Source organism: Canis lupus, chromosome 9, assembly GCF_048164855.1.
Source record: "Canis lupus baileyi chromosome 9, mCanLup2.hap1, whole genome shotgun sequence".
NCBI classification, from domain to species: domain Eukaryota; kingdom Metazoa; phylum Chordata; class Mammalia; order Carnivora; family Canidae; genus Canis; species Canis lupus.
Window position 1 is genome coordinate 23,302,934 of NC_132846.1, and position 26,012 is coordinate 23,328,945.

The 26,012-nt window shown below is 35.1% G+C and overlaps 1 pseudogene; it reads right to left on the minus strand.

Moving 5' to 3' along the window:
- Window positions 1-1,182: 1,182 nt before the first annotated feature.
- On the minus strand, window positions 1,183-24,019 carry LOC140640664 (14-3-3 protein zeta/delta pseudogene; annotated as a pseudogene).
- Between the last annotated feature and the right edge of the window lie 1,993 nt (window positions 24,020-26,012).

Sequence of the window (26,012 nt, forward strand, 5' to 3'; positions counted from 1 at the left end):
AAGAAAAAAAATTTATAACTATATATGGTAGTGAATGATCAACCTATTTTTGTAATCATTTAATTGTATTATATTATATTCCTGAAACTAATATATGTCAATTATATATCAAGTAAAAATAAAAAATCTAGTGAACAATAGCCAAACAAAATGATAAAATATCTAGGAAAAGTAATAAAAATTAAGAGACCTATATGAAAAAAATGGCAAAACCTTATTAAAGAAAGATGAAATATCTTGATAAAACAAAAGTAGAATCAATGGAGAAAGGAATCGAGTCTAAATGTGAAAAAAGGAAATGAAAATAGATACATTTCTGTATGTTAACTGGCTCTATTTTCCTAATATTAAACCCAAAATCAATATGGGGAAAAATAGAAATTCAAATAGAAGTGACATATCCATGTCACAAATTGTAAACAAGAAACTTCTTATATGGATAACAAATGGTCCACTGTGTAAATTTCAGAATAAGATAGACTAAAGCTGGAAGTCTGGTTAATTATCCCCTCCTCTCTCACTTTGTCTTCTTAAGGATCCTATGTCCACATGCCAAGCTGCTTCTCAGTCTTTGCATTATTAGCAAGTTGCCTTTGTATGACTCTCTATTAATATATTGAATTTATCAATGGCTTCCTCAAAAGCTGCCTTAGCAGTTTAAGTGTCTATCTATAGGTATATGGATAAAGAAAATGTAGTGTATACATGCATACACAAATACAAAGTACAGGAATACTATTCACCCATAAAAAAGAAAAATCTTGCCATTTGTGACAACATGGATAGATCCTAAGAAAGAAAAATACTGTATGATCTCATTTGTATGTGAAATCTAAAATAACCAAACTCCTAGAAATAGAGCCAGATTTGTGGTTGCCAGAGTTTGAGGGGGTGGCATGGGAGAATTGAGTACCGGTGATCAAGTCTACAGACTTCCAATCATAAGATAAATAAGTTCTGGGGGTGTAATGTACAAGATAATGACTATAATTAATAACATCATATATTTGAAAGTGCTAAGAGAATAAATCTTAAAATTTCTTATCACAAGGGAAAAAAATGTAACTATGTGAGATGTTACCTAAATTTATTGTGATAATCAATTTGCAATATATAAATATATTAAATTATTATGCTACAAACCTTACATTTACACAATATTATGTGCCAGTTATATTTCAATTAAACAGGAAAGGAAGTTGTCTTTGCAAAAGAGCAGTCTTTGTCCAGGAAGTTCAGAATTGCACAATAAAACACAGAGAAATGACAGCCAGACCTAACACCATAGGATGTTTTCGTTTCATTTCCTTTTACTGATTTAAACAACTTCTTGGTATGCCTGTTATGATGGATTCATAGTCTCTTTCTGGTCCCCACCAGCAGCAACCTGGCCAAGTATCAGTAGTAGTCTTCTTACATTTTCAAGCAGAAGACTTTGCTCTGTGCTTGTGAAGCAAGTTTCCCAAAGAGACAGTACACCGTTGCAGACACCTCTGAGATCACTTTCTGTATTCTCAAGCCATCTGCTGTTTCTCTCAGCACTTCACATCATTAGCTCACTCCCTGAGATAAACCTCCAAGATGACCTACAGGCTCCTATGACATTTTTATAAGCAACTGAGAGATGATTCCTCTCCTTGTTGGATAATACAGCTCCTTGCTCAGTTACAGACTTCATGCAGGCTGCTATGTTAATGTATTACTCAGCTTACTTGGCCAGTTTGGCCTTCTGCACCAGTATACTTTACTGGATGTTCTGTGTCAGAAGTGGTTGGCAGTGGGTAGAAAAGTGTTTTGTGGTCTCTGAGCCATGGTAGTAGCAAGGCTGATATCTGGATCTGCTCAGAGGTACAGTTTACTTTTTCAATTTGTGGCAAAGTGTATAAGAAAGTACTATGAAATAAATATTACTTGTATTACTTCCTCATCCCTAAATTCATTACACCAGCTTCTTTTACCTTGTGAAAGTTCTAAACCAAGCCTATGAACCCCTGCAGAAATTTCAGTTCAGAAAATACTGAATGTTTACCCTGTCGCCAATCTCTTCAATAAAGTTTTCTCCAGTCTTTTGCAGAGTTTGGGAGCAAGTCTCACTTATTCAGGTGCTTGGGTGGGTTTCACCACCTTGGGTCTCCCTGAATTCTTCTAAATATTATTAGCACAAATACTGTATTTGAATAGGAGACAGTTTCTTCTCCAACAATATTATCCTTTTAAAACATACTTGATATTTCCATAGTAATTATCAAGTTGGATATAATACAAAGAAGTTTGTATATAATCAGGATTACATATAATTAACTACATCTCTTAATTATTAAATTGACCTAATTAATACAAATATTTCAAAAAATGTGTTTTCCCTTAAAAGTAACATGTAATATGGTTTACTACCCTGTGTTAAAGGAACTGGCAAAAATTTAAGTTGCTATTATCAGAATACATAATTTCAACAGAATAATTTAGCAAAATGGCATAAATGGAGATTTATTAACATAATTTATAATTTTATACATTTAAAATATGCAAAAAAATTACCTAACTTTTAAAATCCATTTATAATAAAGCTAACTATTCTGAACAACTAAAGTCAGATATATAGAAGGCACAAAAAAATTAAAGACCATTTAGCTATCTAAAAAATTATCATCATAAAACCAAATCATCATAAATCCCAATAATGAGCCTTAAGTAGAACCATTAAATTGCATTTGCTGCAGTATTCTTAGAATATTGCTGCAGGTCCTTAGAATAAGTAAAATTACATGCATTTTCATATAGAAAGATGCCATACACCCATCCTCTGAGTTATTGTCTATTATGATGATAGATTTATGTTAATCTTTCCATCCTCTTTTGTTTTGTATAAATCTACATTTGTAAAAGAGTAAAGGTTAAATGTGTAGACTTCTGGATAATAGTACCAGCAATCTGTTTCCCAAGATGGTCTTAGGCCTTAAAGTAACCCTTGGTTTGACTAAATTTCAGACAAGTTTCTTTCACACTACTGGCCCCTGACTTCACTTTTCTTAGAGCATGTACTTTAGAAATCTTTCAACTGTAAATTTTTTTCTCTTTAAAATGTAAATCTTCTCCAGCCCCTTGCCCATTTTACTTCCCAGGAATATCTTTCTCAAGGACTTGGAAGTCATCCCTTGAAAGTGTGATCATCAAGGAAGACACTGTTCCTATTTCCCTGTCTTAATTAATAAGTACCAATTAGCAAAGACAAATGGTCTAATCACATTGACTGCCACTCCCCTTAAAGTCTTTCAGTACTTTCTCATTAGCTCACTCTAATGCTTAAGAAATCCTCCTACCTTTCATTAAGAGTTCAATCTCTCTACCCTACTATAATAGCCTTGATTGCCTATTTAATTCTGTCCAGTTCAATCTTTGACACTGTATATGGAATTTCTCACTTTATCCAAGAAATGTACTTATTAATAGCCAACTATTTGCAAAGCACTGTCTTAGGCACTACCAAAATGAACGTTCCTCCTTAAAGATTAAATGTGAATGTAAGTGTACAGTGTCTTAATCAAAATTATCATTTAGCCAAGTTTATCTTCAGAGTTATTTAGGTTCTTTTTTATTATTATTACCTTCTCTAATTAAGGGGAATGTGCTCTTCCCCACCTCCAGGTGCTTCAGAAAAATACATGGAATTGTGAAATGAGAAAAAGTCCAAATCCTCCAGTCAAACTTATATATGAACAAACCAAGAATAGAAGAAAACTTCAATTTGATAAAGAACATCTATAAAATCCTACTGTTAACATAATACATCATGATGAAAGACTTAATTTCTTAATTTCTTCTATGAACAAAGCAAATCAAAGATGTCTATTATTTTCAACTTGTATTAGAGCTAGTATGTAAGTTTATCAGGTTAGCAAGAATAAGAGCAACACATAAAATTAATTGCATTTGATATACTAGCAATGAATATTCATAAATTGAAACAAAAAGATGGGCCATTTAAAAAAATAGTGCCACTTATAGCATAAAGGTATTAGATACTTAGAGATAAATATGACAATGTGTAAAATATGTGCGTTAAAACCATAAAATGTTACCAAGAGATACTAAGGAAAACCTAAATAAATGGAGAAATATACCATGTTCATGGACCAGAATCATCAGTACTGTTGTGATGTCGATTTTCACCAAATTGATCAATAGATTCAAAAAAATCACATTCAAAAGCCTAGAAGATTTGTGTTCAGTAGATACTAATGAGGCATTTTTAAAATTCAGATGAGAAGTCTATGGAACTAAATGTAGCCAAAAATTTAAAGAACCTTCACAAAGAAAAAAATATTGACCGTTGCTTTGTCCTGTTATCTCATGTGGGACATATTCCTCTGTCTCCTCATTTTATCTGACTCTCTGTGTTTGTTTCTATGTATTAGAGTAGTCAGCTACATCTCCTGATTTTGAAAGTAGCAGCCTTATGAAGAAGAGGTTGTGTGATACCCTGTAGCACAATGCCAGTTGTTCACTAGAACTAGGCACTTTAGGAATATATCCTATGTGGATTGTGTGTGCCCTATACTGTTGTGGCTGAGCCACATTTGCCTTCAGTCTAGTCAGATGTAACATCCCACTTTTCCTGTTGTGGGCACACTGCAAAGGGTTTGGCCCCTGTGCTATTAAGTGACCATTCTGGGGCAGCTTCCAGGTTATAATTGGGCCATGTTAGTTATTATACCAGATATCTGCCAACAGCCTATCTGCCAGGACTACAGTCACACTGAACTGTATGGTGCTCTCCCTGTGTTGCACTCTGAAAGGCTTTTGTTGGTGGGCAGGCTGGCAATCAGACCAGACACATTACCCTAGGCCATCTGCCAGAACTGCAGGTACACTGTTGGGCAGGGCATCCTCTGTGCCAGCTATAAAGTTTGACTGGTGGGGCTGTGGATATACTGGTATGTATAGTTATCTTTCCCTGTCCTCAGGGCAAGGGTCACTTTGGAGCGGCATCCATCCCTGCTGGAGTACCTTGCAGGCTGTCAAGACAGGAGCCACAACCAAAGAGCTAAAGGAAATAGAGATAAGCAATATAACTAGTAAAGAATTCTAAGTAATAAAGATAAAGGGCCTGAGAAAAGAGTGGAGGATCTCAATGAGACTTTCAACAAAGAGATAGAAAATATAAAAAAGATCCAATCAGAAATGAAGAACCCAGTAACTGAAATGAAAAACACTAGAGAGAATCAATAGAAGATTAGAGGAGGCAAAGGAATAAATTAGCATTGTGGAAGACAGGGTAATGGAAAGCTATCTAACTGAAGAGCAAGTAGAAAAAAACATGATAAAAAAAATGAGACTAGATTAAGGGAACTTGACATCATCCAGCTTAATAGCATTTTCATTGTAGGGATCCCAGAAGAGAGGAGAAAAGAGCAGAAAAAATTCTTTGAAGAAATAAGAGCTGAAAACATCTCTAATCTGAGAAAACAAACAGACATACAAATCCAGGAGGAACAGAGAAAAAAAAATGATCAAAGGAAGTCCATGCCCAGATACATAATAATTACAATGGAAAACAAACAAACAAACAAACACAGTGATAGACAATTTTAAAAGCACCAAAAAGAAAGAAAAAGGAAAGGAAATGGTGGGGAGGGAAGGGTAGGAAAACAGTTACATACAAGGGAAACTCCATAAAGCTATCAATAGGTTTTTTAGCAGAAACTTTGCAGGCAGAAGAAAGTGGCATGGTATATTCAAGGTACTAAAAGGAAAAAAACCTTCAACCGAAAATACTCCTTCCATAACATTTAGAACAGAAGGATAGATAAGGAGTTTCCCACACAAACACACGCTAAATGAGTTTGTCATCACTAAACCAGCCTTGGAAGAAACATTAAAGGGAATTCGTTGAGTGGAAAGAAAAGGCCATGTTCAGGAGTAGGGAAACTAGGAAAGGAAAAATTATCATAGGTAATTGCAAACATATGATATAATAGATTAATCACTTATAAAACCAGTACAAAGGTTAAAGCATAAAGCCGTAAAATCAATTTTATCTATAAAAATCATCAAGGGATTCACAAAATAAAAAGGCATAAAGAATAACATATACATTGTGATGGGGTAAAAATTTAGTGCTTTTATAATGGGTTCATACTTATAGACCCTCTATATACACATAAGATGCTATATATGAACCTAATGGTAATAACAATCCAAAAATTTACAATAGGTACAGACACAAAAAAGAGAAAGGAATCCAAACATAACACTAAAGAAAGCTATCAAACTACAAGGGAAGAGAGCTAGAGAAAAAGAATAGAACAGAGTAGAACTACAAAAACCACCATAAAACAAGTAATACAATGACAATAAGTATCTACTTATCAATAATTAAATCAAATGTAAAAGGACTAAATGCTCCAATAAAAAGACATAAAGTGACTGAATGGATAAAAAAGAAAGACCCAACTATATGCTGTCTATAGGAGACTCATTTCAGACCTAAAGACACAGGCAGATTGAAAGTGAAAAAGTGGAAAAACAATTACCATGTAAATGGAAGTAAAAAGAAAGTTGGGGAAATAATACTAAATTAGACAAAATAGACTTTAAAACAAAGACTGTAATAAGAGACAAAGAAGGATACTACATCATAATAAAGGTAACAATCCAACAAGAGAATATAATAACTGTAATTATTTATGCATCCAACACGGGAGAACCTAAATAGATCAAACAACTATTAACAGACATATAGGAAAAAATGAACAGTCACACAATATTAATAGAGGACTTTACCACCCTGCTTACAGCAATGGATGCATCATCCAGGCAGAAAAATCAACAAGGAAACAATTAGCTTTAAGTGATATGTTGAAGCAGATGGACCTAACAGATATATTCAGAACATCTTATCCAAAAACAGTGGAATGCATTTTTTTCAAATGCACATGGAACATTCTGCAGAAGAGACCACTTATTAGGCCATAAATCAAGTCTCAATAAATTCAAAAATATTAAAGTCATACCATGCATTTTTTTCTGACCATGACACTATGAAACTAGAACTCAATCACCAAAAAAAGTCTGGAAATAATGGAAATACATAGAAGTAAAATAACATGCTACTAAAAAATAAATGGGTCAACCAAGAAATCAAAAAGGAAACCAAAAAAATACATGGAGACAAATAAAAATGAAATCACTATATTTCAAAATCTTTGGGATGCAGCAAAGCTGTTCTAAGAGTGAAGATTATAGTAATTCAGGCTTACCTCAAGAAGCAAAAAAAATCTCAAATAAATAACATAACCTTACACTTAAAGGAGCTAGAAAAGGAAGAACAGATAACGACCCAAAATTCAGTAGAAGGAAAAAAAATAATAAAGATTAGAAAACAAATAAATGAAATAGAGACTTTGAAAAAACAGATTAATGATACCAGGAGCTGGTTCTTTGAAAAGATTGGCAAAATCGATAAACCTTTAGCCAGACTCATAAAAGATAAAGACAGAGAACCTGAATCAATAAGATCAGAAACGGAGGAGAAATAACAACTGATACCACAGAAATACAAAGAATTATAAGAGATTATTATGAAAAAAACTATATGTAAACAAACTAGACAACCTAAAAGAAATGGATAAATTCCTAGAAACATAACCATCCAAAACTGAATCAGGAAGAAACAGAAAATTTTAACAGACTAACTACTAGTAATGAAAATGAATCAGTAATAAAAACGTTCAGCAAACAAAAGCCCAGAATCAGATGACCTCACAGATGAATTCTACTAAACATTTATTTGTTTTTTTTATTTTTTAAAGATGTTATTTATTTATTCATGAGAGAGAGAGAGGAGAGAGAAAAGCAGAGAGCCTCATGTGGGACTTGATCCCACGACTCCAGGATCACACCCTGGGCCGATGGCGGCGCTAAACCGCTGCGCCACCCAGGGATCCCCTCTACCAAACATTTAAAGCAAATACCTATTCTTCTGAAACTACTCCAAAAATTAAAGAGGAAGGAAAGCTACTAAATTCTTTCTATCAGGCAATATTCCCTTCATACCAAAACCAGATATACTATCAAAAAAGAGAATTATAGACCAATATCTCTGATGAACATAAATGCGAAAATCAGAGGGGGAGGGGCAAGATGGCAGAAGAGCAGGGTCCCCAAGTCACCTGTCCCCACCAAATTACCTGGATAACCTTCAAATCATCCCGAAAATCTACGAATTCGGCCTGAGATTTAAAGAGAGACCAGCTGGAACGCTACAGTGAGAAGAGTTCGCGCTTCTATCCAGGTAGGAAGACGGGGAAAAAGAAATAAAGAAACAAAAGGCCTCCAAGGGGGAGGGGCCCGCGAGGAGCCGGGCTGAGGCCGGGGCGAGTGTCCCCAGGACAGGAGAGCCCCGTCCCGGAGGAGCAGGAGCTGCACCGACCTTCCCGGGCGGAAAGGGGCTCGCGGGGAGTGGGAGCAGGAACCAGGGGGGCGGGGATGCCCTCGGGCTCCCGGGGACACTAACAGACACTTGCGCCCCGGGAGAGTGCGCCGAGCTCCCTAAGGGCTGCAGCGCGCAGGCAGGACCCGGAGCAGCTGGGGGGGAGTCGGGGGCGGCTCCGCGGAGGGGGCTGCGGGGCGGGAGCAGCTGGGGGGGCTCGGGGGCGGCTCCCCGGAGGGGGCTGCAGGGCGGGAGCGCAAATCCAACAGCGCAGGCCCCGGAGCACAGGGCGCCGGGACACAGCCCAGGATTCGGCCTCCCCCCGGATCAGGGAAAGGCCGGGAGGGCCCAGGACAGCGAGGACGCTCCTGCCCCGAGCTGAGCAGATCTGAGCAGACCGAGAGCTCCCTAGTCACTGCGGGAGCGGACTCCAGGGCTCCAGAGCTGCCACCGCCACTGGGGCTGTTGCTCCTGGGGCCTCACGGGGTAAACAACCCCCACTGAGCCCTGCACCAGGCAGGGGGCTGAGCAGCTCCCCCAAGTGCTCACACCTGAAAATCAGCACAACAGGCCCCTCCCCCAGAAGACCAGCTAGACGGACAAGGTCCGGGGGAAGTCAAGGGACTTAAAGTATACAGAATCAGGAGATACTCCCCCATGTTTTTTTTTCTTCTTTTTTTTTCTTTTTGATTTCTGATGCTTCCCCATCCTTTTTTTTTTCACCTTTCTTTCTTTTTCTTTCTTTTTCTTCTCTTTTTTCCTTTTTTCTTCCTTTTTTCTTTTTTCTTTTTCTCTTTTCTTTCCTTCTTTCTCTCCTCTCTTTTTCTCTTTTTCCCAATACAACTTGTTTTTGGCAACTCTGCACTGAGCAAAACGACTATAAGGAAAACCTCACCTCAAAAGAAAGAATCAGAAACAGTCCTCTCTCCCACAGAGTTACAAAATCTGGATTACAATTCAATGTCAGAAAGCCAATTCAGAAGCACTATTATACAGCTACTGGTGGCTCTAGAAAAAAGGATAAAGGACTCAAGAGACTTCATGACTGCAGAATTTAGAGCTAATCAGGCAGAAATTAAAAATCAATTGAATGAGATGCAATCCAAACCAGAAGTCCTAACGATGAGGGTTAACGAGGTGGAAGAACGAGTGAGTGACATAGAAGACAAGTTGATAGCAAAGAGGGAAACTGAGGAAAAAAGAGACAAACAATTAAAAGACCATGAAGATAGATTAAGGGAAATAAACGACAGCCTGAAGAAGAAAAACCTACGTTTAATTGGGGTTCCCGAGGGCGTGGAAAGGGCCAGAGGGCCAGAATATGTATTTGAAAAATCATAGCTGAAAACTTTCCTAATCTGGGAAGGGAAACAGGCATTCAGATCCAGGAAATAGAGAGATCCCCCCTAAAATCAATAAAAACCATTCAACACCTCGACATTTAATAGTGAAGCTTGCAAATTCCAAAGATAAAGAGAAGATCCTTAAAGCAGCAAGAGACAAGAAATCCCTGACTTTTATGGGGAGGAGTATTAGGGTAACAGCAGACCTCTCCACAGAGACCTGGCAGGCCAGAAAGGGCTGGCAGGATATATTCAGGGTCCTAAATGAGAAGAACATGCAACCAAGAATCCTTTATCCAGCAAGGCTCTCATTCAAAATGGAAGGAGAGATAAAGAGCTTCCAAGACAGGCAGCAACTAAAAGAATATGTGACCTCCAAACCAGCTCTGCAAGAAATTTTAAGGGGGACTCTTAAAATTCCCCTTTAAGAAGAAGTTCAGTGGAACAATCCACAAAAACAAGGACTGAATAGATATCATGATGACATTAAATTCATACTTTCAATAGTAACTCTGAACGTGAACGGGCTTAATGACCCCATCAAAAGGCGCAGGGTTTCAGACTGGATAAAAAAGCAGGACCCATCTATTTGCTGTCTACAAGAGACTCATTTTAGACAGAAGGACACCTACAGCCTGAAAATAAAAGGTTGGAGAACCATTTACCATTCAAATGGTCCTCAAAAGAAAGCAGGGGTAGCCATCCTTATATCAGATAAACTAAAATTTATCCCGAAGACTGTAGTGAGAGACGAAGAGGGACACTATATCATACTTAAAGGATCTATCCAACAAGAGGACTTAATCCTCAATATATATGCCCCGAATGTGGGAGCTGCCAAATATATCAATTAATAACCAAAGTGAAGAAATACTTAGATAATAATACTCTTATACTTGGTGACTTCAATCTAGCTCTTTCTATACTTGATAGGTCTTCTAAGCACAACATCTCCAAAGAAAGGAGAGCTGTAAATGATAACACTGGACCAGATGGATTTCACAGATATCTACAGAACTTTACATCCAAACTCAACTGATACACAGTAACTTCTTGCAAGATACATCCCCGAAGGCAAAAGAAACAAAAGCAAAAATGAACTATTGGGACTTCATCAAGATAAGAAGCTTTTGCACAGCAAAGGATACAGTCAACAAAACTAAAAGACAACCTACAGAATGGGAGAAGATATTTGCAAATGACGTATCAGATAAAGGGCTAGTTTCCAAGATCTATAAAGAACTTATTAAACTCAACACCAAAGAAACAAAGAATCCAATCATGAAATGGGCAAAAGACATGAAGAGAAATCTCACAGAGGAAGACATAGACATGGCCAACAGGCACATGAGAAAATGCTCCACATCACTTGCCATCAGGGAAATACAAATCAAAACCACAATGAGATACCACCTCACACCAGCGAGAATGGGGAAAATTAACAAGGCAGGAAACCACAAATGTTGGAAAGGATGTGGAGAAAAGGGAACCCTCTTACACTGTTGGTGGGAATGTGAACTGGTGCAGCCACTCTGGAAAACTGTGTGGAGGTTCCTCAAAGAGTTAAAAATAGACCTGCCCTACGACCCAGCAATTGCACTGTTGGGGATTTACCCCAAAGATACAGATGCAATGAAACGCCGGGACACCTGCACCCCGATGTTTCTAGCAGCAATGGCCACAATAGCCAAACTGTGGAAGGAGCCTCGGGGTCCATCGAAAGATGAATGGATAAAGAAGATGTGGTCTATGTATACAATGGAATATTACTCAGGCATTAGAAACAACAAATACCCATGATTTGCTTCGACGTGGATGGAACTGGACGGTATTATGCTGAGTGAAATAAGTCAATCGGAGAAGGACAAACATTATATGTTCTCATTCATTTGGGGAATATAAATAATAGTGAAAGGGAATAGAAGGGAAGGGAGAAGAAGTGTGTGGGAAATATCAGAAAGGGAGACAGAACAAAAAGACTCCTAACTCTGGGAAATGAACTAGGGGTGGTGAAAGGGGAGGGGGGCAGGAGGTGGGGGTGAATGGGTGGCGGGCACTGAGGGGGGCACTTGGCAGCATAAGCACTGGGTGTTATTCTGTATGTTGGTAAATTGAACACCAATAAAAAATAAATTTATTTAAAAAAAAAAACAGGAAATTATTCAGACAACAGATGAGAGGTGCAAGGAGATTGAAAGTTAGCTTGCCAGCAAGAATATACCTTTTATGTACAATTATATGGTTAAAAAGATGTACTTCACTGGAGCGAAACACTATAGACTACTTTTTCAAGAGCATTTTTATGTGGTGTTTTTATAGATATTTGTTTTAGCATCTTTATGCCCTAGTTTTTGCCTTATTTTGTTGTGTATTTGTATAGAGAGGTATAAATTTAGAGCACTGGGTGGACATATTTGTGTATATTAATTTTAATTAAACAAAGCAGATTGAATGAAAAAAACATAAATGCGAAAATCAATAGCAAGATACAAGCAAACTGAATACAAAAAAAATACATTAAAAATATATTCACCATGATCAATAGGATATATTCCTGGGATGCAAAGGTGGTTCCATATTCACAAATCAATCAACATGACACACCACATTAATAAGACAAAGTTCTAAACTACATGACTATCTCAACTGATGCAGAAAAGCCATTTGACAAAGTACAACATCCTTTCATGATAAAAACTCTCAACAAAGTACGTTTAGAGAGAATATACCTCCACATAATATGTTCCATAAGTGAAAAACCCACAGCAAACAGCATTCTCAATGGTGAAAACCTGAGAACTTTTACTCTAAGATGAAGAACATGACAAGGATGTCCAATGACACTACTTTTATTCAACTTAGTACTGAAATTTCTAGCCACAGCAATCAGACAATAAAGAGAAATAAAAATCATCCAGATTGGTAAAGAAGAAGTAGTTTCACTATTTGTAGATGATATAATACTACATATAGAAAAAATATACAATGGGGATCCCTGGGTGGCGCAGCGGTTCGGCGCCTGCCTTTGGCCCAGGGCGCGATCCTGGAGACCCGGGATCGAATCCCACATCGGGCTCCCGGTGCATGGAGCCTGCTTCTCCCTCTGCCTGTATCTCTGCCTCTCTCTCTCTCTCTCTGATGACTATCATAAATAAATAAAAATTAAAAAAAAAAAAGAAAAAATATACAATGATACTAGGAAATTCTTCAATTCTGAGAGAGAAAACATAATATCTGGGAAGGGGAAGAGGGGAAAATGGGGAATGGAAGGATGACCTCAGGGATAAATGCAGAAATAATATTTTTCAAATAATGACAATATAATTTAATAGATCTTTATCCTCTGTAAATTCCATTACTAACATAATTAAATGTCAAATTGCCTGTGGAAAAGTTCTGTGATGCTATTAAAATAAAAAAAACACGGTCCTACTCATGATTCATATTCTCTGGAGAAATATAGAATTTGAAAAACATGAGATTTTAAAAAATTATAACATATTGCCAGATTCTTGATGAGAATACATCCATGTTTTACCTGAAAAATTTTTTATAAAGTAAAATGTGCCTTAAAATAAATAATATCCCAAATAAATTATATTATACTCATGATTCAGATTATATTATATTATTATATTATATTATATTATATTATATTATATTATATTATATTATATTGATGTATGCCTAATCCCAATTTAGGAGTATATATCGAAACCATCTATCCAAGAGAAAGAAAATTTATTTATTCCCAAATAGCCTTTGGAGTTGGTAATTTATTTCATTCAAATATATTGTGAGGACATATCACTCAGTTCTAGATAGATGCAGTGACACCATCCCAAATTCTTTTTAGAAAATGCATATCAATCTTTAACAAACATAGGCCCACCCCGCATCAAATATAACATATGATTTCACACTCTACCAAGCAGTTAGTAGCACCCTCATCTCTGCACCCACTGGCACTTTGAACATATATTTCACAACTGCTTGTTTGACTATATAGCTTATGTTTTTGTTTTTAAGTAGTGAAAAATAACTCTCCCCAGCTACATTACAACTTCTTCAAGGGTAGGTATTTTCATCTTTATCCTTCAGTTCTGGAATGCTATCAGGCCTATTTTTAGGAACTCACTAATAATTTACTGAGATCATGAATGAGCTAAAGAATAAACAAAATAATAAATAGATTTAATACAAATGGATAAATACTATAGCTTCACAGAAATCAAATATTCATATCTCTTTCATATAAGCACATTGTGTTCTCAGTTCTGTCTATATTTATTCAGCTATCTCAGAGATACATGTTATTGGTTTATATCAACAGTTCATTTCTTTTTATGGCAGAGTATTATTTTATTGAGTGGATATACCATGGTTGGTTTATCCATTCACATGGTGAAGGATATCAGTTGTTTCCAATTTTGAGCAATCATGAATAAAGCTGCTGTAAATATTCACTATAGGTTTTTATGTACACACAAACATTTGTTTCCTTTGAGTAAACACCCAGGGGTAGAATTGCTGGATCATATGGTATATTTAACTTTACAACGAACTGCTCAATTGTTTTTCAAAGTAGTTGTACCATTTTGCATTCCCATCAGCAATGAATGAGAGTTACAATTGTTCCACATCCTCACCAGGTTTGTCGGGTTTTGTTATTTTATTCTGTCTTATTTTATCTTAATCATTCTAATATGTGTGTAATGGTACCTAACTATGATTTTAATTTTCATTTCCCTAATGACAAATTATGTTGAGCATCTTTTCAAATGCAATTTGCCATCCTTATATCTTCTTTGGTGAAGACCTATTCAAATATTGTGCCCACTTTTTAAATGGATGTTTTGTTTTCTCATTTTTGAGTTTTGAGTGTTTTCTTACATGTTCTGTGAATACTTACGAATTGTAAATTATAACAGGCATTAAATCTCCATCCAGGATGTTATCAATAAACTCATAGATAGGTTAGGTGGCTTGCTCAGAATATAGTAGCAAATCTGTTGTTGCAGTAAATAAAATCTATGTTTTATCTAGCGATGTTTGTTTGTTTCTACCTCATCTCGCTCTGCGGGGAACATAAATTTTATCAGTGTCGACCAAAACTTGAAATGTACACACCCATTGACCTAATAAATGCCTTTTCTTTAAAAATTGGGCATAGCTATATATAAAGAACTAAGCATAGAGACATGCCTCTCAACACTGATAACAAATGCTAAAAATTGGAAACTACCTAAAATTTCAAAAATGGTGGATTGGGTGAATTAACTATGGTACAGGCATATCAAGGAATACCATGGATCTATTAAACATGATGTATCTGAACTGATATTATTGACTTGGGATGATGTTCGGATTGATGTTCTAAACTTATTTGATAATAATTATTAGCAAAATTGTATGCACAGTTTGATTTTAAATAAAAATTACATATGAATCTATAAGAAAATAAGTAAATATTCACTTAGAGTCTTCCATTTGCCAGAAACTGTGCTATGCACAGGAAATACAGAGATAAGCAACTGTGTTCTCAGAAAAAAAAAAGAAAAAACATAAAAATGCATTAGACCTTATGGGTAGAAAATAAAGTGGCAATTTGAGGGATAAAAAGAAAATCATTATCATGCAAAATATGGCTCTGAAAAGTCTCAAATAAATCAATTTACATTCATCCTCAGAGGCACCTGGAGAGCAAGGTAATGAAGGACAAATTATACTACAGTGATTGAATGTGTGTGTGGAGGAGGTTGCAGCTGGTTTGGGCATCACTCACAAAGACAAAGGTTCAAATCCTAGTTATGTCAGTTTCTGCCTATGCAAATTGGGGCAAAATACTTAACCACAGCTATAAAATGAAGATACTATGATTACTGTGTGAATTAATAAAATATTCCAAGTCAGGCAGTATAATGGCTCCCACATCATAGGTACAAAATAAAGGTTAGCCATTATCATTATTATTATTGCCTGTATCCAAGTGAATAAAAAGTAGTGATTTTCAGCCAGGCATACCAATAGAAATTATAGAAAAGTTAGTAAGAACTAAATAGCAGTATCAATAATTTGTCTGCCTCTAAAGTGGATTTTGACTTCTAGGCATTTAATTTTTAAAATGTGTATTTCTTTATATTATTTATCATTAATTAAAAGTGAGTATTTTGTGGGGAAAATAGGAGTGGGGAGATCATTTGAGATTTTTAAAAAATATTTAATTTATTTATTCATGAGAGAGAGAGAGAGAGAGAGAGGCAGAGACACAGGCAGAGGGAGAAGCAGGCTCCATGCAGGAAGCCCGACGTGGGACTCGATCCCGGGACTCCAGGATCACGCCCTGGGCCAAAGGCAGGCACGAAACCACCGAGCCACCCAGGCATCCCTCATTTGAGATTTTATTCATTAATATTATTTATTTCTATGAGTAGAATGAGGCAAAATTTAGCTATTGAAGAAATATGCTTGAATATCAGAGCAGTAATATTGGCATCTTTGAAAATATTTCGTTTCCAAATAATAGGAAAGTTGCAAAGTGCTTAAAATTCTATGGAATCTAATAGCAATAATTAAGGGGTCAGTAATGACCACAATTGCATATGGATAATACTAGAAAATGAGTCATTCACCCTAATCCTTAATGATACTGGAAAGAAAAGGTTATGTATTGGCAAATTTGTTAGCATTTTCGTCACATTTCAAATCTGTTCATGAAAGATAAGTGCAGCTGCTACAGAGAGAATTAAAAGATAAGAGCAGTCTTGGGCTCTATAAAACTTAAGATAAAGATGTTATCTCTGAGGTCTCCACTCAGTGCATCTGTACTAAGCCTCTGCAATTAGCATTGGCAGTTGATTTTACAGAAAGGAGCTATTGAAAAGATGCAGTATCAAGTAAGAGAATGCTTTAGACAAAATAAGACAGAAAATAATAAAGCAAACAAGGGGGAATAATAACAGGGATTCATAGAGCATGCTTTGATTGCAAACTGGTCACCTAAGAGTTGTTTTTGCACTGCTCATTATGTTGCCATTTGCTAAACTCTTTAGACTTGGAAAAGATAAATATCCACAAGACAAAGAAATTCTTCAAATATCTTGCTGAAATTATTGGATTATATGATACAGGGCAACTATAAAAATGTTTTTATTATTTCCCCTTTTATACTCTAGCTGTATTTTTAGGTCAGAAGAAAAAGGAGAATGGTTAATGCCACATTGGAGAGACAGTTTCAAAGATCCATCCTCTGTGGTCTTCCAATCCCAGTCTCTGTCTCTAATTCAGAAAAAAACAAGGCTATTTGTTTCATTCCGCAACTTCATAGCTCTCCTCGACAAGCTAATAGATTGTAAAGTCAGTCTTCAGTACATTAGACAAAGAATACAGTTGTAGATCTTGTTTATGAGAATCTTAATAACTACACGTGAATTGGCTGTCCCTAAAGACTTTTCTCCTTTTAAATCTCTTTGCATTTAGTTTCTTCAAACTAAGTTAAAATTTCAAGGCTGTTTAACTATTAATTGCAAATCCCTTAAAGACAGAGGCTATTTATCTTTTCCTAGCCTCTGCACCAAACAGTGCCACCCACACAGTTGGTATTCAATACATGTGTAAGGAAAGGGACAAGAAGGAGGAAGGAAGAAAGGGAGAGGAAGAATTCCTGCTGTGAAATAACAACTAGCTAGAGCGCTGGCCTGAAAGCTGTACCTGTTTCTGCTTAAGGAATTTTAAAAGTTAAATTGAATTTTCTTCTTTAATTTGGCCATGAATATGAATTTGTTTTAAATTATATACAACTTCTCATAACTGAACCAGCATGTGCCTTCAGGAAATACTTAGTACTATGGTTTCAGTCTCTGTCCTTGCCATTACTCCTAACAATGTCATTTGTTGAAATCACCATTTCTCTCTTTTAAAAAATAAAATTATTCTCAAACCTTAATGAAACAAATAGAACAAAATTGAAATTTTTCAGTAATTTCAGAATGAATTAAAAAATTGAAAATTTTGGGATGCCTGGGTGGCTCAGCAGTTTAGTGCCTGCCTTCAGCTCAGGGCCTGATCCTGGAGTCCTGGGATCAAGTCCCACATCAGACTGGCTCCCTGCATGGAGCCTGCCTCTCCCTCTGCCTGTGTCTCTGCCTCTCTCTCTCTCTCTCTGTGTGTGTCTCATGAATAAAAAAAATAAGACTTTTTTAAAAAATTGATAATTTAATTGAAAAATGGTACATTTTCAACTACATAAAAATCTATAAAATTACACAGTGCATAGCTGATTTCAGGTAAGAATGCTAGTCCTCAGAAAAGTCTGTTTAGAGAATTATTTTTCTCTACTCTTGGTTTATGTTCATCTTAGTCTGATTTCTAGATTCAGCATCCCAGAAATAGCCTTTATTGAAATGTAAATAGTATTTTAAAAAATAAAAATATTTTGAACTTTCATTCATAGCCTGTATTTTTAGTACAACTAAGTTAATAAGACCTATGAGTACTTTCTTGCCTTTTCTCTTCCCATATCTCCTAAACCTAATCCTTTCATTACTGCAATGGCTAGTGAGAAAAGAGGAAGGAAGAGTTTTTCTTCTAAGTTTTCCTGCTTATATCTATTATCTCTGAGGTAAGAGCATCTAAGAATACAAACTTAAAGGAAATAATCCAATCTTCCCATGTTACTTAAGGCCAGCTCTTTACTTCATTGATTGCAAGCCTATAATTTAATAATTTAATTTAATTTGATTGCAAATCTGTTATCTCATATAAATAAGTAGAAACAGAATCCTAGATTGAAGTTGAAATCTAAAGAGGTTATTTTCTTTCCTATTTTTTGCTTAATATTCACATTTTCTAGATAAATATGTGAGTAGACAGATCGAGAATACACATAAAATTATGGTTTATATTCATATTTTCATAAATCTCTTACTTATGATCTGTATTTTAAAGTCCAGAGTCTAGTACTTTGTATTTCACAAAATCTGCCAAAAGAAGAACATTGCACCTTAATTTTCTTAACTGTCTGCTATCCATAACTAGCTGGAGGGAAACCTTCCACTGGCCATTTCCTACAGGGCTATGAAACCTTCTTTCCCACTATATGCAAAACAAGTCACCTGTTGTTTCTTTTTTTATTTCTAAGAATGGGTTATTTAACCTGAGTAATGTTTGCTGTTATTTTATTGAATCTGGCAGTATATCATCTTGGGTACTTGGGAATCCTTTTTGAGACCACTGACTAAATTAAAGGCAAGAAATCTACCATGTTAGTTTAAAATCTCTTTCTTCTAGTTCCCAACCACGTGTGAAATATACATTCTAATTCTGATATTTGGTGGGAAGTATAGATTCATTAAAACCAAAAATTATTGATTTTGTATATCTTTTAAAATCTAGGAAACAATAAAGAGAGGGGCTACAAAATGACAGCATGAAAGAGTCACTTTAAAATTTTCTTCCACTTAGGAAAGCTTCCAAATACATTCTACAAGGCAAGCATTACCCTGATACCAAAACCAGACAAAGACAGCACAAAGAAAAACAAAACAAAACTACAGGCCAATATCCTTGATGAATATAGATGCAAAAAGCCTTAAAAATGTTAGCAAACCACATATAGCAACACATTAAAAAAAAAAAAAAATCATTCACCATGATCAGGAAGGACTTCTTCCTGGGATGCAGGGATGGTTCAATATTTGCAAATCAATCAATGTCATATATGACATTAACAAAATGAATAAAAATCATATGATTATTTCAATAGATGCAGAAAAGTATCTGGCAAGATTCAACGTCCATTCATGATAGAAACTCTCAACAATAATAAAGGCATTATTATGAAAAACCCATAGCCAACATCATTCTCAATGGTGAAAAACTGAGAGCATTCCCTCTAAGGTCAGAAAGAAAACAAGGACATTCACACTTGCTATTTTTATTTAACATAATACTAGAAGTCCTAGGCACAACAGATAAAAAAAAAAAAAAAAAAGAAGCATCCATATTGGTAAAGAAGAAGTTAAACTGTCACTATTTGCAGACAACAGAATACTATATATCAAAAATCCTAAAGATTCTACCAAAAAACTACTAACATAAGTGCATTTAGTAAAGTGGCAGGATACAAAATTAATATCTAGAAATCAGTATTGTTACTATGCACTAACAATGAAATCACAAAACAAAAATCTAAAAAACACCACCATTCACAACTGTACCAAAAAGAATAAAACACCCAGAAATAAACTTAACCAAAGAGTTGAAAGATCTGTACTGCAAAACATTGATGAAAGAAATTGAAAATGACACAAATGGAAAGATATCCTGTGCTCATGGATTCAAAGAATTAATATTGTCAGATGTCCATGTTACCCAAAGCAATATATAGGATTCAGTGCAATCCCTATCAGAATACCAATAACATTCTTTGCAAAACTAGAACAATTAATCCTAAAATTTGTATGGAATCACAAAAGAACCTGAATAGTTGAGGCAATCCTGAGAGAGAACTAAAACCTGGAGGTATCACAATTCCAGATTTCAAGATATACTACAAAACTGTAATAATCAAAACACTGATACTGGCACAAAAATGGACATAAGATCAATGGAACAAGATAAAGACTCTAGAAATAAACTCACATGTATATAATCACATGACTAATCTATAGTCATAGATTAATTAACAGAGGGAAAAACACACAAGAAAAAAGAGTCTTTTCAACAAATGGTGCTGGGAAAACAGGACAATTACATGCAAAAGAATGAAATTGGACTACTTTCTTACACCATGCACAAAAGTAAACTCAAAATGGATTAAAGATCTGAAACCATAAAAATCCTGGAAGAGAACACAAACAATAATTTGTCTGACATCGGTAGTGGCAACATTCTTCTCTTGGTAGTACCTCAGCATGTACTCCCAAGCCTTTAGGACTATAAAAGCAGGTTTTATGGGAGATGGAGTTGCAGAGATCTACTCATCTTGAGGCCACTGAAGACAAATTTCTGCCTGTAAGCCCCCTTAATGTACCATTTCTTATGAAGCTGGACTTGTCTGCCTTTTTCTTTGGTCCTAAGGCTCTTTTGGCCTTTTGCATATACCTCCTTTTCACAAAATATCTGGATTGCTTTTTATTTACTTAAGAATATGATAAAATTCTTCCTTTCTCCAAATATAAAAAGGACTTTTTTTTTTTTAAGATTTTATTTATTTATTCATGAGAGACACAGAGAGAAAGGCAGAGATATAGGCAGAAAGGAAGCAGGCTCCATGCAGGGCACCTGATGCAGGACTTGCTCCCAGGACCCTGGGATTATGACCTGAGCCAAAGGCAGACACTCAACCCCTGAGTGACCCAGGCATCCCTAAAAAGGACTATTTAAATGAAAAGCTCAAAAAGACGCAATCATTTCCTCCAAAACTTCCATTATTATAATATTATTTCTAGTTTTTATGGAGTTCATGGAGAGCCCTGCTGTGTCTTTATAAAAAGAACTATCAATCCAGTATTTTCCTCCCTAAAATGAGGATATGGTACCATATGCTCTCTAAATTGTTAGTTCAGGTTATCTCTTGATTCTGGGTTTCTGCATAGCTGGTGGTTATCAAGAGACAAAAATGTCTAAATTCTTGACTGAACATTTTAATTTTCAAATTTCAAAATTTTCTATCATACAATTAGCTCAAATACATGAGAAAATAGAACAAAAGTGAAGGTTTAAAGTCAATATGCTTTGTATGGTTGTTTTCTGGGACAACTGACATTTTACTAAAGATAGGATCATCATTTTGGATTCAGAAGTCCTGGGTTAGAGTCCAATTTTCACACTAGCAATGTCAGCTCAGACAAGACAGAGTTATTACTAAAGCTTATTTACAGCTGAAAAAAACAGAGACACATTGAGATTAAGAGATTTAATGACACTTTTCCTAATTGAGAAACTCAAATTAATTATGCTACTTGCAATATGATTTTTAACATTAACATAATTATGCTTTCTTTTACTTTTTATTGTTATTTATTATTACATTATATATTTCAAAATATAATGTTACCTGTAAATATTAATGTAAATAAAAAAATATTAGTGTAAATCTAAGAGATTATCATTTCTTAACTATTACCTCTACTAGGATAAGGTCAGAGCAAGGAACTTTGATTGGTTAATCAAGCATAAATAAAATTCTTAGTCCTGGCTTTAAATAAATATTTCTATGATTACTACATTATTTCAGCTTTGTGTAATGATGTGCAAGACCACATGCAAGGCCACAGGAGATGATACTAAGAAGACCCTGAATATCCTCTCATTTTAAAAGAATCATAAAAAGCAGACATTGACTTCAAATAAATATCCTATGGTTTCTAGGAAGTGATTCACATTCCAGTAAGTTCTGAGAAGAATGATGAGTATAAATTTACTATTACATTAAAATTTCTCTTAACTAAGTTCATTAAGATGTGAAGGCAATATTTCACTAGAAATTATTTTAAACATATTCTCAAATATACCTTTAAACACAAAGATTTTCTTCTCCCTGGATTCCTGCACCTTATTATCTTTTTCCTAGTATATGAACTATCTGTAAACCATCTCAGAAAATCTAGTTTAAAAGTTTCACTTCCTAGAAATAATAAAAAAAGGAAATAAGCAGCTGTTCAAATCTCCTGAGTTAATTTCTCAAAACTATTCCTTTGGTATGACACTTAAATCTTATCACAATATTCCCCCCAAACATTATACTTCCTGCAGTGAATAACATACATAAGAAATTCCAGTGCACACAGAGAAAGGCAGAAATGAAAAAATATCTTATTGATATGGAAGATGTATACTTTGGTAGTAGCATCACATGAGTTCATCATGAGCAATGAACATCTGCTTCCTTTCAATCCAATTGTCTTTTACAACTTCAAATGGCCATATGACAGTATTGCCATAGATAGGAAACGCAAGTGTTCAAGAAAAATTCTTCAATACTTCCTATAAAAGTACAGTCAAGAAATAATTTTTTAAAATGACATATGAAAAGTAGAAATATATATTAGGGACCAAGATTTAGATGTATACAAAAATATGATTTCTTATCATTAAAACTTTATTACCCAAGTATCTTGGTGGCTGATTTGGAAAACAGATAATTAGTGAAATAACTTTAAGGGGATGTAAAAATATCTAAACTTATTCTATTCACAAAAAGAAAATCTAATTAAGACAAGAGAGTTTACAATGTGTTTACTGAAAGGATTACCAAAGTCATGTCTTCTATTTCTGAATCAAATCTGGGGTTAGGGGATCCCTAGGTGGCTCAGAGGTTTAGTGTCTGCCTTTAGCCCAGGGTGTGATCCTGGAGTCCCTGGATCAAGTCCCTGGATCAAGTCCCTGAATCAAGTCCCTGGATTGAGTCCCTGGATGGAGTCTGGCATCAGGCTCCCTGCATGGAGCCTGCTTCTCCCTCTGCCTGTGTATCTGCCTCTCTCTCTCTCTCTCTCTGTGTATGTGTGTGTGTGTGTGTCTCTCATGAGTAAATAAATAAAATCTTTAAAAAAAATCTGGGGTTAATTTAAGGTACTGATTTGATAATCCTGCCTCTTAAAATCTGGCACAATTTACCTAAAGCAATGTTATAGTTTTCACTATCAATTTGAGGAGATTTTTTTACTTTATTGTAGAGCATTTTGGCAATCCCACAGATTAGAGAATATAAATTATTCCTTTTTTCTAATTCTAACAGAGCATGTTAAAGTCCAATCTTCCCATATTTTTCAGTCCATAATCTCACATTATAAATGATCCAGAGTAGTCACTTATCACCTAACACCTGCCATGTGTTACTATCTCTGTCCCTTGTTTCATGTGATTTCTCTTTGTCTGGAGTACTCCTAAACCCATTTTTTGATGTTAAAATTCTATTCTATCCTCCAATGCCATCTCAAGAATCCCTATGAGATGCAGCCTTCCTAGGTTTCTTCCCCTCTCCCAATCTTAATCTAATATGATTACTTTCTCCTGGGAACTGACACATCACTCTGAATTTTTCTAAGGCATTATTATAGTCATATGTCCCTGTTGTACATTTTCCTTAGATCTTTCTCTATTATATTCATTATGGATTCATTCTTCTATTCAACACGTACAACATTTAACAACCATCTTCTATATATAATCTATGTGCCATGATCTAACTCAATAAAATGAAAATGACATTATCCCACCCTCATGGAATTTACCTTGACGGCATTACCCACTCATTTTCTTTACCCTCCTTGTTGTTCAGAGCATTGTGCATATTTTAGTCATACGATAGATTTTCTATAATTGAATTAATTCATTATAACTTGAGTGCCAATAGCATACAAAAAATCAAAAAATATAGTTGATAATTTGGTATATTGCGTAAAACCATTAATACCTTATGTAAAGCCAGGGCTTCCCTCTAAAAATTAATATGGTTAAAAGTAATTACTTTTTTCCTTAACTTTGAGGATGCTACCTAATATGGAGAAAAATTGAATGTCACACAGGTTAATTTAAAAAATAATTTTTTACAGGACCGTCCTATCCTAGAGGCAAGATCAAACTTAATTAACATCATTAGAGATTCCTTAAACACATTAAATTTTATAAAGCACCCTCTGGGTCACATTAAATGCTGCTGTATTAAACAGAAGGGGGATAAACTAAATTCAAGTCTAATCACAGTAGTTTCAGCAATTAAAATTGTTTTCAAATAATTTACAGATACATGTACTGCATAAAGTTATTTTTCCATGTATAAGAACACAGCACTGAAGTTGTAATACTGACAGATTATCTGGCAAATTTAAATTAGAGAATAATTTCATCTGCTCATAAGTATTCCCTCCCTCCATAATTTGCATATAATCACACACATAGGATTTATTCCAGAAAGTCCCCTTAAAAAACCTTTTTTTAAACTTTATTTTGGATTATCTAGCTTGTGCAGGACAAAGAAATTATGAATGCCAATAGATAAGTGCTTCCAAAAAATTACCTCACATTTGTGATGAGAGATAATTTTGTATTTTGTATGTATACAAGACCACAATTTCCAAACTAAACAGAAAGATAAAAATAATGCAAAGTCCTTTACCTATTAAGCAAAATAGTTATTACTTCATTAATAAAAAAATAGGTCATGTGTCAAAAATATACACACATAGACACACATGCACGTCCCACTACCAATTGAGAAATTTTAAAACCAAATTTTTTTACATTCCCTGGTGGAGTTTATAAAGAGGTCTTTCCACCCTAATTTGAATGTACTCTCAGTCAAATCCTGGGATTTTACTCAGACTGTCACTGTATTTACATCAGATCATAACAGCAATCTACTCTCTCTGAGTTTCTTCCTAAGTACCACTTTGTTACAGATGAAGTGATAGCCAGAACCCATTGTTTTAAACTAACACATGCAAATAAATGAGAGGATGGTGAAATGACTGCACTTATTTATTGAAAAGTCATTTTTTTTCTAGAATGATAATGGTTTCTTTCTAAAACTTTAAGTGAAAACTTGGAGAACATAAATTCTACCACCCATTAAACACAAGCAAAGAATTGTTAGGAAAATGCTATCTTCCATGAAAACTATTTTACTAAAAAGCATATCCAGGAGTGTCTTGTAGATAACAGATCACTATATGTGTGTGTGTATGTATACATGTGTATACATGCACACTACAGGGATGACATATGGCAACTTAAAAATCTTTTCCTGTTACTGAATATTTCTTAGGTTCTACTATTTTGCCCTAAAATGGTTCTTCTGATAGTGTTATTGATCTTGGTGTGAAGTTCTGAATTAGGATCAGGACACAGTTTCTGTAAAGGCCCAGAGAGTAGATATTTGAGGATTTGCAGGCCACTTATGGTCTCTATTGTATATTCTTTGTTTTCTTAAAAAGCCTTTTTAAAGAGTGAAAACCACTCCTAGCTCCTCTGCAATTCAAAAATAGGACACAAAAAGATGTTGGCCTACAGGGCATAGTGTGCTGACTCCTGCTTTGAATTATCACGTTGCAAGTAAATGTTTACCAAATACAAAGCCTCTGTTCTTATGATTTTGAAATAGAATAAAATCAGCAGACTTGGTATTGCCTTAGAAGGACCTTCCAAATCCTGCTTCTTCCATGAACTTCACTTCAGACAGTAGTTACCCACTCACTCATAAACTGAGCTACTCCACGGTGCTCAGGGATCAAGTGGAA